At 44.4% G+C, this 14,521-nt stretch overlaps 1 protein-coding gene across 1 annotated transcript in view; it reads right to left on the bottom strand.

Moving 5' to 3' along the window:
- The window catches only part of ilk (integrin-linked kinase), a 75,929-nt gene extending 62,027 nt beyond the window's left edge, over nt 1-13,902 (bottom strand). Inside the window, exon 1 of the mRNA XM_072576670.1 lies at nt 13,772-13,902. The gene's annotated coding sequence lies outside the window, so the exon portion shown is untranslated. The remainder of the gene's footprint in view (nt 1-13,771) is intronic.
- Between the last annotated feature and the right edge of the window lie 619 nt (nt 13,903-14,521).

The following is a 14,521-nucleotide window of genomic DNA, read 5'->3' as shown; positions in this document are numbered from 1 at the left end:
ACATTAGACCGTTGGACAGTTTCTACTGTGGCAGAGGTTTTCTGCAGCTGTACCCAGTTTCTAAACCAAAAAAAAACAAGGTTTTAGATTTATAAATTAAATCAAAATGACAAGACACATGGGAGTTGGTGTTCTGATGAGGCCATTGTTAAGGGTGAAGTAGGTGTCCTTTATGAGGAGTTACAGAGCTAGATATTGGGAGCTTCAACTCTGTGCTGGGGAGACCTGTGTGTGATTCTCCATCAGTGTCAAATTCACCAATGTTCATCAGAGAGAGGTCATTCTGAGCTCCTGTATCTGAAAAGTAATCCAGTTAGTGAGAAAAAAAGCAAGTCGGACTGGGCTGTCACTTTTCTGATTTGCTAGGCTCCTTATACGCCTGACTTGCCAGAGCTCTAATACAGGACTAAAACCCAGCAGGGAATCAGTATCAGCCCAGATAGAGCGTGAGGGGGAAAAGGGCCATTAAATCAAAATTACAATTCCAGACCATGTATGGTAATCAGACACTGCTCGGGATCCAGTGCACACAAGGAGCAAGGTCCCAAGGGGGGCAAAGAATGGTTTGACCAGCCTGTGAATTAATCCCATCAGGTCAGCCACAGAAGCTACCATTTGATTTGAAAAGGGAGGCTGTAATAAACGTTTTATTTCTGCACCAAGCAGCAGCTGATACTGCCTGATAGGTGCAAGGGATAAAGCTGGTCACCTGTTGCAGCCCAAATACACGCATCTTGGGTCCAAGCAGGGTTCAAAGGAAGAACTGCTTGGCAGAAGATGACTGTCTTTCTTCCTATCCTCAAGCTCCAGTTGGTAGGCTTTCAAACCCAAGCTCTACACCACATGCTTGCTCTCCTCCGCTAATTCCTAACTTATACAACATTCTGACCTTACCATTCTCAAACATGTTTTCAAATTCCTCCCTAGTCTCACCCCTGCCTATCTTTGTAATCTCCTGTAGTCCCACATTCCTCAGATTGCTGCATATCTCTAATACTTGACCATCTCAGAGTCCCAATACTCCACCACCTAGAAGCTGCACCTTCAGCTCCCAGCCAGCAAGCTCTGGAATTGCCTCCCAGAACCTCACAATTTACAAGTGAAGTTGTGGTCGCCTGTTCAAATATTTCCTCATGGGGGTTTGATACAATGGCAGCCGGGGTGGAGGTGGAGGTGGGGGTGGGGGGGGGGGGGGGGGGATTCTGGAAGCTTGCACAGGCATGGGTTTCTAACTGACAGGAGGCAGCACTAAAACGTTTAAAGGTAAATATTATTAATACTACATAAATAGCATTGAACACGAATTGAAGAAGCGTGGCGCCAACAAAAGAATAAGCAAATGTTTTACACTCAGTGTTGCATTGACTAGTGCCTGCAATTTCTATGGATTAATACCCCTCACCATAAATAACAGCATTCTACTACTTTTCCAATTACTTGCTGTACCTGCATACTAATCTTGGATGATTCATGCACTCAGACAATCAGCTCTCTCAGTATCTCAGAGGTCTGCAACCTCCCACAATTTAGACGAAATATTTCTTAATATTCTTCCATCTAAAACAGTTCATTTCACATCACATTTCATGTGCCAGATCTTTGCCTATTTACATATATTTTGAAGTCTAGTGTCCTCTTCATATTGTATTTTCCAACCTACTTCCGTGTTCAGCAAATTTCACATAGCTTTAACTTTTCAACCAAATTACTGATATAAATTGTGAGCAGTTGAGGTCCCAGTACTGATTCCTGTGACAAACTACTCAATATGTCTTGCAAAGACCCATCTATGGCTACATTCTGTTTCCTGTTCAACAGCTGACTTCTTATTCATGTGAATTAGTTGCTCCCTTGTACCACAAGCTTTTATTTCCACAATAATCTTTGATATGGTGCCTCATCAAATGCTGTCAGAAAGCTTAAGTACAGATGTCCACGAGCTTCTATTTACTAATGTTCCTTCTTTGAGGTACTCAAATAGATTGGTCAAACAGGATTTATCTTTGACAATACTATGTGGACTCTGCCTGAGGACTAAAAGAATCAAAGGGTATGGGAAGAAAGTGGGAATAAGGTAGCGAATTGGATGACCAGCCATGTTCATACTGAAAGGGGGTGCAGGCTTGAAGGGCTGACTCCTATCTATGTTTTTTGAAAACATTCAAGATTTTAGCCTCAACTGCTTTTTGTGGCAGAGACTTCCACAGACTCACCACTCTCTGGGTGAATACATTTCATGTCAGTCCCAAATGAACTACCCTGTGTCCTTACAATGTGACTTTGGTGCTAATCCTTGGGAACATCTTTCCTGCATACACCTTGTATGCTTCTGATGAAATTTTATATGTTTCTGAGAGATTCTCCATCTCAATCTTCTGAATTTCAGTAAATATCATCTTAACCAATCCTGCCTTTCTTCATATGTAAGTCCTACTATCCCAGGAATCAGCCTGGTAAGCCTTTGTTGCACTCCATCCATACTAGAACATCCTTCCTCAAGCAAGGAGACCAAAACTGCACACAATATTCCAGGTGTGGTCTCACCAAGGCCCTGTACAATTGCAGCAAGACATCACTCCTCCTGTACTCAAATCCCCTTACTACTAAGGCCAATATACCATTTGCCTTCTTCATCACCCGTTGAACCTACATCCTTACTTTAAACTAGTGGTGCATAAGGAAAATCGCATCTCATTGCACTTCGCCCTTTGCCATTAATGCAATAGTCCATCCATCTGATATTGCTTCCAAAGTGGATAACTTCACATTTATCCACATTGTGCTGCATTTGCCATGCATTTGTCCACTCACTCAGCCTACCCAAATCACACTGAAACATCTCTGCATCCTCCTCGCAGCTCACCTTCCCACCCAGCTTTGTTATGTGAAAACTTGTAGATATCATATTTACTTCTCTCATTTTAATCGTTAATATAAATTGTGAATGGCTGGTGTTGTAGCACTGATTCCTGTGGTGCCCGGCTTGTCACAGTCTGCCATTTGGAAAAGGCAAAAGTGAGGACTGCAGATGTTGGAAACCAGAGTCTAGATTAGGGTAGTGCTGGAAAAGCACAGCAGGTCAGGCAGCATCTGAGAAGCAGGAAAATCGACGTTTCGGGCAAAAGTCCTTCATCAGGAATGAATGGAAAAGGACCCATTTATTCCCACTCCTGGCTTCCTGTCTGCCAACTAGTTCTCTAATCATGTCAATTCACTACTCTGAATCCCTTTGATTTGATATGATTGAAGAGTAAACCAACAGACGAGACCAGAGATTAAAAATAACAAAAGGGCAAAACTAAAGGTTTTAAAGGCACAAGGTATTTGAAAGAACAGATGAATTAATAGTACTACTGGAAATATCCCAAACCTTAAGGTACCAGACAGGCAACACAACTGTCTTGACTCATGCCCTGCGCTGCAAGAATAGTATTAATTCCCCTCTCTAAGCTGTCCCTAAGATGTGAGAACAAAATCTAAGTTGACTCTCAGGGCAGTATGAAACCCCTAATCAATCTGCTTTCCCTAGCACTTCAGGCATTCATTTAAGATCACAGTAGCTCACTGTGGTAAAAAGTAACTCATTTCATTTTTAATTGCTCTCTGGCCATAGGGTACACAGAAAAGAAACATAGAAAAGTACAGCACTGAATAGGCCCTTTGGCCCATGATGTTGTGCCAAGGATTAATCCTAACGTAAAATAAAATAACTTAACCTATGCATCCCTCAATTCACTGCTATCCATGTGCATGCCAAGCAGTCACTTAAAATGTCCCCAAATGGGGAGACGCCAGAGGACTAGAGGATAGCTAATGTTTCTCTTTACAAGAAGGGTAGTTGAGATAAACCAGGGAATTACAGATCAGTGAGTCTCACAGCAGTGGTAAGGAAACTGCTGGAGAAAATTCTCAAGGAGAAAATTAATTTCCACTTGGAGAAGCAAGGCTTGATCAGGGTTAGTAAACAAGGTCCCTGAATAAGCACCTATAATGTTCTAACAGTGAAGAGAATGGGATTAGTGCAAATTGGTGTATTTTTGGCAGTACAGACTTGATGGGCTGAAGGTCCTGTATGGTTCTATGATTCATTGCTCACAATGCATAAACTGCAGATCTGGTTCAGTTATTTCAATCTATTTATTTTAAATTCATTTTACGCACTCAAAGCAACAGCCCACCCGAGAGATTTCCCGATTCAGAATGACTTGGCTTAGAAATGGGACTGAGATAAAGTGGTGAATGAGAAGTGTGCTTATTGTCTGCTGATCGGCGAAAGCGTGACCCAGTCCAACTCTCCAATGCTCCTTTGTGTTGAACACTTTGTCGCATTCTCTCTGCCAGGCCACTTTAAAGGTTCAACTTGTCCTCCCCTCGATGGGGCCTCTCAAACTCTACAGTGCTCTGAGTCTTACTGAAAACTACCTCGCACGTGAAATATCAGACGAAATCTTGCAATGTTCACGAATGTAATCGCTAAAGAACGTAGCCAAGTAATTTTTCTTAATAATGGCAGAAAGATGCAGATCTATTAGTAAAACCAACTGCAACACGGGATGATAATTACTTTGAACAAACTACAATAAAAGTATTAAAGCAATTGAGACAGAAAGTCTTGAAATTTATACAAACAAAATAAAATGAAACAAAAACACAGCCACAGGAAACAGGAAGAGGCTATTCAGCCCTTCCAACTCATCCTGCTATTCTATGGGGCCAAGGCTTAGCTACAGTTTTGCTCCATTTAACCATAATCCTCAATACCTTTGCTTGACAGATAACCATCAATATCACTACTAAGAATCCCGTTTTCTCCCAGCTTTCATGTGATCTTTCGGGGAGTGAATACCAGAATGCCACTTCCCTTAGTGTGAGGAAATGCTTCTTGACATCATCCCTGAATGGCCCAGTTCGGGTTTGAAGGTTGGGCCTCCCTCCTGCCTTCTGGATTCCACCTCTCTGTTGATTGGATTAAATCTTCTATCCATCTGAAAGCCCTCAGTCTATTGACTCTTGTTCTCAATTATCCAAGTGCACAGCTGGCAAACTAGATCAGTAAACTACAGATTAAGTCATTACATTTCTGAGAAAGCAAAAGGAACCAAGTGGTTTTAAAAATGGAGATGCACATTCTTTTGATTTAGTGTCAGTCGGAAGACTAAGGCTCAAGTGCTCCTGTGGGGACCCACTTCTGGCAGATAATTCTGAAATTATTTTAGGTCTTGGGTGTAAGGTTTACCAATGAGTGCCATAATGCATCAAGTCCAGTTGCACATTGCACGGCCACTAGCAAGCATACAATGAAGAGAAAGCCAAGTATGCAAGCACCCTGCCAGTGCACGACCTCTGCATCACCGAGACTGATTCTAGTATCTCCTCCTACTGGCATGCAGTAACCACGGCTTAACTGCAGGAGGTTGCAGGGGAAGTTTGGAGCCCAGAAGTATGATATTCAGCCCCCTCAAATGCATGGTCAAGTCCATATTAAGACCATAAGAAATAGGAATAGGACGGACTATTCAGTCTCACAAGACTGCTCCATCATTCAATAGGATCATGGCTGATCAGACATTTCTCACGTCCACTTTCCTGCTTTTCCCCCATAATCCTGGATTCCCCAACTGTTCAAAAATCCATACATTTCAGCCTTAAATAAACATAAGGATTCTGATCCCACAGACCTCTGTGACAAGGAGTTCCAAAGATTCATAACCCTCTCTGAAAGAGGAAATTCCTCCTCATCTCAGTCTTAAATTGGTACTCTTCAATTCTGAGACTATGCCCTCTGATCATAGACTCACTCGCGTGGGGAAATATCCTCTCAGTATTTACCTTGTCAAGCCCCTTAAGAATCCTATATTTCAATGAGATCACTTTTTATTCTTCTAAACTTCACTGAATCCCAACCTGCCTAGCCTTTATTCAAAAGGCAATCCCTCCCTATCAGGGATGATCCCAGTGAACCTTCTCTGAACTGCCTCCAACGAAATAATATATTTTCTTAAATCCAGGGACCAAAACTGCTCACAGTATTCCAGATGTGCTCTCATCAGCACCTTGTACAGTCACAGCAAGACTTCCCTATCTTATACTCCAACCCTCTTGAAATATGGGCTAACATTCCACAAGCCTTCCTGATTACCTGCTTCGCATGTGTGCTAGCTTTCTGTTTTTTAAGCACAGGTTCCCTCAAGTCTCTTTGTATTGCAGTTTCTTACAGTTTTTCTCTATTTAAATAATAATCTGCTATTTCGTTATCCCTTCCAAAATGAACATTTTCACAGTGGAGGTGGCCCAGGACCTGCATGTCCTTGACGAGTGGGAGGGGGGACTTGAAGTGTTCACAACATCTACCAGTGTCAGCTACTGCACCCGTTGCACTCGGTGTAGTCTCCTCTATATCGGGGAGACAGGACGTCTTCGTTTCAGAGAACATCTCTGGGACACCTGTACCCACCAACCCCACCAACCCATTGCTGAACATTTCAATTCCCCCTCCCACTCTGTCAAGGGCATGCAGGTCCTGGGCCTCCTGCATCACCAAACTGTTACCACCCAATGCCTGGAGGAGGAGTGCCTCATATTCCATCTTGGGATCCTGCAACCACACAGGATAAATGTGGATTTCAACAGCTTCCTCATTTCCCCTCTCTCCCTCCCCCCCATTTATCTCTCAGCCCCTACCCCCAAGCCTCATTCCTGATGAAGGGCTTATGCCCGAAACGTCGATTCTCCTGCTCCTCAGATGCTGCCTGACCTGCTGTGCTTTACCAGCACTACACTCTCAATTCTGAGCTCCAGCATCTAGAGTCCTCACTTTTTCCCATGGAAACAGACGCTTCAGTCCAACTTATCAATATATCCTCACCTCATGTAGTCCCATTTGCCAGCACTTGGCCCATATCCCTCCAAAACCTTCCTATTTGTATACCCATCCAGATGCCTTTTAAATGCTGACATTGTACCAGCCTCCACCATTTCCTCTGGAACCTCATTTCATACACATACCACCCTCTGCATGAAAACATTGCCCCTTAGGTCCCTTTTAAATTTTTCTCCTCTCACCCTAAACTTATGCCCTCTAGTTCTGGACTCCCCCACACCAGGGAAAAGACCTTGACTATTTACCCTATCCATGCCCCTCATGTTGTTGTAAACCTCTATAAGGATGGTCCAGGGAAAACAGCCCCAGCCTATTCAGCCTCTCCCTGGAGCTCAAATACTCCAACCCTGGTAATATCCTTGTAAATCTTTTCTGAGCCCTTTCAGTTGCACATCCTTCTGACAGGAGGGAGACCAGAAATGCACACAATATTCCAAAAGTGGCCTAACCAATGTCCTGTACAGCTGCAACATGACCTCCAACTCCAATACTTAATGCTGTTACCAATAAAGGAAAGCATACCAAACGCCTTTTTCACAATCCTATCTACCTGCAACTCTACTTTCAAGGAGCTATGAACCAGCACTTCAAGGTCTCTTTGTTCAGCAACACTCCCTAGGACCTTACCATGAAGCGTGTAAGTCCTGCTAAGATTTGCCTTTTCAAAATGTAGCATCTCACATTTACCTGAATTAAATTCTGAGAATTCGTGGGCGGCACGGTGGCACAGTGGTTAGCACTGCTGCCTCACAGCGCCGGAGACCCGGGTTCAATTCCCGCCTCAGGCGACTGACTGTGTGGAGTTTGCACGTTCTCCCCGTGTCTGCGTGGGTTTCCTCCGGGTGCTCCGGTTTCCTCCCACAGTCCAAAGATGTGCAGGCCAGGTGAATTGGCCATGCTAAATTGCCCCTAGTGTTAGGTAAGGGGTAGATGTAGATGTAGGGGTATGGGTGGGTTACGCTTCGGTGGGACGGTGTGGACTTGTTGGGCCGAAGGGCCTGTTTCCACACTAAGTAATCTAATCTAATCTAATCTAAAGATCCCACTGTACTCTGAGGTAACCTTCTTCGCTGTCCACTACACCTCCAATTTTGGTGTCATGAGTAAACTTACTAACTATACCTCTTATGCTCACATCCAAATCATTTATATAAATAACGAAAAGTAACGAACCTTGTGGCACACCACTGATCACAGGCCTCCACTTTGGAAAGCAATCCTCCACTAACACCTTCTGCCTTCTACCTTCACATTATTTGTATCACTCTCTCAAACTGCCTTTCTACCTAGTTTAGTGTTGTCTGCAAATCTGGCTACAGTACATTCACTTCCTTCCTCAAAGTCATTAATAAATATTGTAAGCAGTTGCAGTCCCAGCACTGATCTCTGCAGAACCCCACTGGCTACAGGTTGCCAATCTGAAAAAGAAGCCCTTATCCCCACTTGATGTTTCCTGTTCTTGAGCCAATTCTCTATTCACACCAATAATTACCTCCAAAACCATAATGTCTTATGACTTAATCTTAAAGCTGACACCTATGAACCCCATCAAACAACGCTCACTATCTCGTGGGCTTGGCTAACAAGAAACAGACACTGGAGCAGAGTCTTTAGTGGCCACTAATCCCTTTAAGAAAGAACCTCCAGAAATGTGGATTTCATGGGCTTCACATGCAGGGTCCTGTCCTGCCCCTGTATACTGTTTTCAAGTTTGAAAGGGAGATGCAGATGCTTGACATCTGTCTCTACAAACCATGCCCTGTCTTTACAGCCAGAAAATCTTTGCAATAAAACAGACTGAAGAACTTCTGAAGACAGATTATAATGCTTTCTTGACATCAGATGGAAAGACAAAGACACCAGTGAATGTCTTTCAAACATTTCTGGAGGTTCTTTCTTAAAGAGATCATCGGCCACTAAGGACTCCTTAGTGGAGCTCTACTCTATCTTTGATTCTTGTTAGCCAAATCCATGAGATAGTGAGCATTGTTTGATGCTTAGCCAGGAAGGGGTTTGTTGGTGCCGGATTTAAGATTAAGTCATAAGTCATTATGGTGTTGGAGATAATTATTGGTGTGAATAGAGAACTAGGTCCAGAACGCTCACGCCAATCACATCAAGACATGTTTTGTTGGTTTGGATCTGCATAAAGGATAGAAGATGGCTGCAACCCCAAGAATTCTCTCTATTAGGTCTCACTTATTCACATTATTACTTGGATAATGGCATAGACATCCAATTGGTTGTCCATTTTAGACCAAAAGGATAGATCAGGATAGTGTCTAGATGGTATGAAATTAAATACAGTAGATGTCTGAAGAAATCTGGGATTTCAGTGTACTGATGTGTAAAATGCCATGAACTAGTGCAGGAAATCAAGAAAGCTAAGAGAATATTGGCCTTTATATCTAGAGCACAAGGATGCAAATGTTATCTTGCAGTTATACAAAACCCTGGCTAGGCTCCACTTAGTTTACTGAGAGCAGTACACCTGAGGAAGGATATATTGGCCTTGGAGGGAATTCAATGTCGGTTTACAAGAATGGACTTCAGGGGTTAAGTTACAAGGAGAGATTATACAAATTAGGTCTATTTCCTTTAGCATCTAGAGGGCTGACAGACGATCTGATAGAAGACTTCAAGATATTAACAGGAAAAGACAGAGTACATGAAGATAAACTACTTCAACTGGTTGCACTTTGTCGAATTAGGAGCCCTAGTCTGAGAATTGTTCAGGAGACACCTTAGGAAGCACTTCTACACACAAAGGGTAGTAGAGGTTTGGAACTCTCTTCCACAAATGACAGTTGATGCGAGATCAGTTTTTAAATTTTAAATGTAAGATTTTTTTTTTGTTGAGCAAAAGAATTAAGGAATACGGGACAAAGGCAGCAATTTGGAGTTAGGCCACAGATCTCACCAAATGGCAGAACAGGCTTGAGCGCCCAAAAGGTCTACTCTTGTTCCGCTGTAAACTGCCATACAAGGAGAGAGCCTGTACCTACAGACTACCAGACTGCCCAATGGTCTGGGTCAAAAATAGTTCCCGGGTTCTATGCCAGCCTCGGGTGACAGTCTGTTTGGAATTTGCACGTTCTATCTATGTCTGAATGGGTTTCCTCCCACAGTCCAAAGATGTACAGGTGGTTGAATTGGTCATGCAAAATTACCCATAGTGTTTAGGGATGTGGAGGTATAGCTAAAATGTTTTTTTATTAAAATAAAGAGTAGATTCTTTAAATTAAAATAAAAAGAGTAGTTACTTCTACTAAAATAAAGAGTAGATGGATAGGTAAGGTGCATTGGTCATGGTAAATGTAGGATATTAAGGTAGGGGAGTGGATTTGGGTAGGTTACCCTTTAGAGGGTTGGTCTGGACTTGTTGGGCCAATTGGCCTGTTTCCACATGGTAGCAATTCTATGATGACCGTGCAAAATCCCTCAACTATCAGAACAAGTGGAAAACTCTAGCTGACAACTGATGCAAACAACCACACCAGTTGTGAACACGACCACCTCCATGTGGTTCAAAAGCTCCAAAGAGTCACCCAACCTTCAAACAAAGCATCAGCAGACATCCTCCTGCACCATGAGCAAAGGATAACTTCATCGGCAGCACATTTGACAAATCTTGCCTTTCTACAATTAGCTTTAATTGGGTGAGGCATTGCCATTGAAAAAGCAACAGGGGATGAGCGGCTTCTCAGCTCCTGGGCAATTTAAAAAAGACGCTCGTCTTGTTTGCACAGAATGAGTCCCTGCATATGAATGTGCATGTTGGTGCGAGGAAGCATAATAAATCATGTTCTGAACTTGGTTATTTTAAATTAGTAACTAACGTAGCTTTTACTGCATTCGGGATTATTCAGCAAGTGTTGCCCAATTATGAATGGGATTTGTTTTGGTTTTTTGCAAACATGGGCCAGTTGAATACAGCAGAGACTCTGCCAATAATGAATAATAAAATAAAATAAAAATACTGCATTTTATTAATTAACAGGATGTGGGCATCACTGGCAAAGCAACCATTTATTATTCCATCCCTAAATGCCCAGAACAGCAAGGAATCAGCCACATTACTGAGGATCTGGAGTCACATGTAGTAGCCTGACATGTTAATTACAGCAGTTTCCTTCCCTAAACACACTGAACCAAACAATCAGAAAATGACTGAGGCTTTAGGCTCATGTAACTGGGATACATGACATTGTTTAATTACAAAGTTAAAAATCACACAGCACCAGGTTATAGTCCAACCCAGGTTTAATTGGAAGCACACTAGCTTTCGCAGTGTCGCTCCTTCATCAGGTGGTAGTGGAGGGCTCAATCCTAACACAGAATTTGTAGCAAAAATTTGCAGTGTGATGTAACAGAAATTATACATTGAAAAATTGATTGTCTGTTAAGTCTTTCATCTGTTAGAATACCATGATGCCATAAATACCATTATCATGCTGTGTTAGGATTGAGCCCTCCACTATCACCTGATGAAGGAGTGATGCTCCAAAAGCTAGTGTGCTTCCAATTAAACCTGGGTTGGACTATAACCTGGTGCTGTGTGATTTTTAACTTTGTACACCCCAGTCCAACACCGGCATCTCCAAATCTTGCTTAATTACGTTGTAGATTTCACACTTCTTCTATGATGGCTGCAACCTATTAATGGAAGATACAATTTATATGGCCAATGTGAAAAGGCAGCATAAAAAAGTTGATTTGTTAGGGTTATAGCAACGTACAGCATGGAAACAGACTCTTCAGTTTAACTCGTCCATGCCGACCATATATCCCAACCTAACCTAGTCCCATTTGCCAGCAGTTGGCCCATAATCCCTCTGAACCCTTCTTATTCATATACTCATCGAGATGGCTTTTAAACATTACAGTTGTATCAGCCTCCACCACTTCCTCTGGCAGCTCATTCCATATACACACCATCCTTTGCATGAAAAATGTTGCCTCTTAGATTCCTTTCAAGTCTTTCCCTTCTCCCCTTAAACCTATGCCCTCTAAAGAGACCTTGGAGTGCAGGTTCATAGTTCCTTTAAAGTGGAGTTGCAGGATAGTGAAGGTGGCATTTGGTACACTTTCCTTTATTGGTCAGAGCACTGCATATTGGTGATGGGAGGTCACATTGCAGCTCTCCAACCCAGGGATATGGGGAACCTCGGTCAGTACAGCTTTTCGTACAAACACAGAGTGCAGCATCTCATCAGCACATTTTCAAATTATTCTAAAATTTATATGAATAAAACTTAGCCTTGTGTTTGGCCTGAGAGCAAAACCAAAAGCTCAAACAAAATATTATATAATGGCAAAATAGAGTAGAAAATGGAGAAAAAAAACAGAAATTGCTTGAGAAACTCTGCAGGTCATGCTGCACTTTGGAAAAAAGAAACAATTAATACTTTGTGTCTGGCATGACTCTTCTTCAGATCTGAATGTGTTCAAAAATGTTCTTTTATTTACTTCTGACAGAAGCAGAATCCCAGTGCAAAGAAGTCATGGAGTCATAGGGTCATTGTTCATGATGGAGAAAGAGATTTAAATTGGGTGTAAATTAAGGTTTGAAAGAGACAGAACAAATCCTCTTTCGTAAGAGCAAAGCAAAGGCAGCAAGGATGGACAACACCTTTTCAGCAAGTGTCAGATTCCCTTTTAATCTATCACACTACTAAAAAAACTAATCAATTTGTCAAACAGGATTTCCCCTTTCACAAAACCATACTGACTCACTCTAGTTGTGTTATACTTTCCTATCTACATTGTTAACACTTCCTTTACACCATTCTGAATTAGAAATGTATCACCATTCTTTCACTGTCAGTGGTTCAAAATACTGCCTTCCAAACAGCATCGTGGGTGGTCCCAGACCCTAAGGACTGCAGCAGTTCAAGACAGCAGATCACTATCATCTTCTCCACAGATGGGCAATAAATGCACAGAAAGAACAAAAAAGGGTGCACTTCTTGAATTTTAGTAGATATTTCATATCAATTATAGTTTAATAGCAAAACTAAATCAATGAAAATATTTCTAAAATTCAACAGATTGCATCAAAATCAGAGAAAACAAAGAGAGGCCAACCCAATAAATACCCTACAGCCATGAGGCTCAGTACCCCTTCAGCCCCACTACTCTGAGGCTCAATGCCCATCTCCCTCAGGCTCTATGTTGCTCACACTCAAATCACTCAGCCTCCACCCACAAAGCCGAGTACTTACTCAACACCTCCCAGGCTCAATGTACCATCAAACCCCCAAACACTGACTCAATGCGCCTTAAATTACCCCAAACCTCCCCACACACAGGCTCTGCAACCTTCCCAAAGACAGTATCCACACTCCCGTCCCCCATCCCCCATCCCCAGGTTCAGTGCCCCACACAACCCCCAGCCCCAGAGCAATGTTCACTGCCCCCTCTAAGCATATTTACCCCTAACTCTCCTCCCCACTGGACTGAGTGCCAGCCAACAGCCAGACCCCGACCCTGACCCCCACCCCCACCCCCAGACCCAGACCCCCACACCCAGACCCAGACCCAGACCCAGACCCCCACACCCACACCCAGACCCCCACACCCACACCCACACCCAGACCCCCACACCCACACCCAGACCCAGACCCAGACCCAGACCCAGACCCAGACCCAGACCCAGACCCCCACACCCACACCCACACCCACACCCACACCCACACCCCCAGACCCCAGACCCCAGACCCCAGACCCAGACCCAGACCCAGACCCAGAACCCCACACCCAGACCCCGCCAAACCTCGGCGATATGACGCCTCTCTCCCGTTATCCCGGCCATTCCCCCACACCCCACACCCCGTTACCCTGGTTACACACTCCACCCTAATCCCGTTACCCCGGTAACCGGATACTCACCATTTGTTTCAGGTTCGCCCCAAAGTCGGCAAAAACTTTAAGATTACGCGCATGCGTCGCGGGAACGGCCCCGCCCGCCGCTTTGGGGAAATACGCATGCGCAGCTTCTTCACCGCCGCCTAGAGACACGCCCCAAAACCCCAGACCCGGGGCAAGGCCCCGCCCCAGGCGTAGGCCCCGCCCATAACAGTCTCAACTCCCAAGCCATGGTCCCGCCCCATCACTGACCACCAAGACCCGGGCCCCACACAATGGTCCCGCCCATCACTGACCACCAAGACCCGGACCCCACACAATGGTCCCGCCCATCACTGACCACCAAGACCCGGGCCCCACACAATGGTCCCGCCCATCACTGACCACCAAGACCCGGGCCCCACACAATGGTCCCGCCCATCACTGACCACCAAGACCCGGACCCCACACAATGGTCCCGCCCATCACTGACCACCAAGACCCGGGCCCCACACAATGGTCCCGCCCATCACTGACCACCAAGACCCGGACCCCACACAATGGTCCCGCCCATCACTGACCACCAAGACCCGGGCCCCACACAATGGTCCCGCCCATCACTGACCACCAAGACCCGGGCCCCACACAATGGTCCCGCCCATCACTGACCACCAAGACCCGGGCCCCACACAATGGTCCCGCCCATCACTGACCACCAAGACCCGGGCCCCACACAATGGTCCCGCCCCCTGACCGGCGCCTCATTCTGATGAAGGGCTTTTGCCCGAAACGTCT

Source organism: Chiloscyllium punctatum, chromosome 9, assembly GCF_047496795.1.
Source record: "Chiloscyllium punctatum isolate Juve2018m chromosome 9, sChiPun1.3, whole genome shotgun sequence".
NCBI classification, from domain to species: Eukaryota; Metazoa; Chordata; class Chondrichthyes; order Orectolobiformes; family Hemiscylliidae; genus Chiloscyllium; species Chiloscyllium punctatum.
Note: the sequence above shows the minus strand (reverse complement) of the source record. Positions and strands in the feature narration are given on the sequence as shown.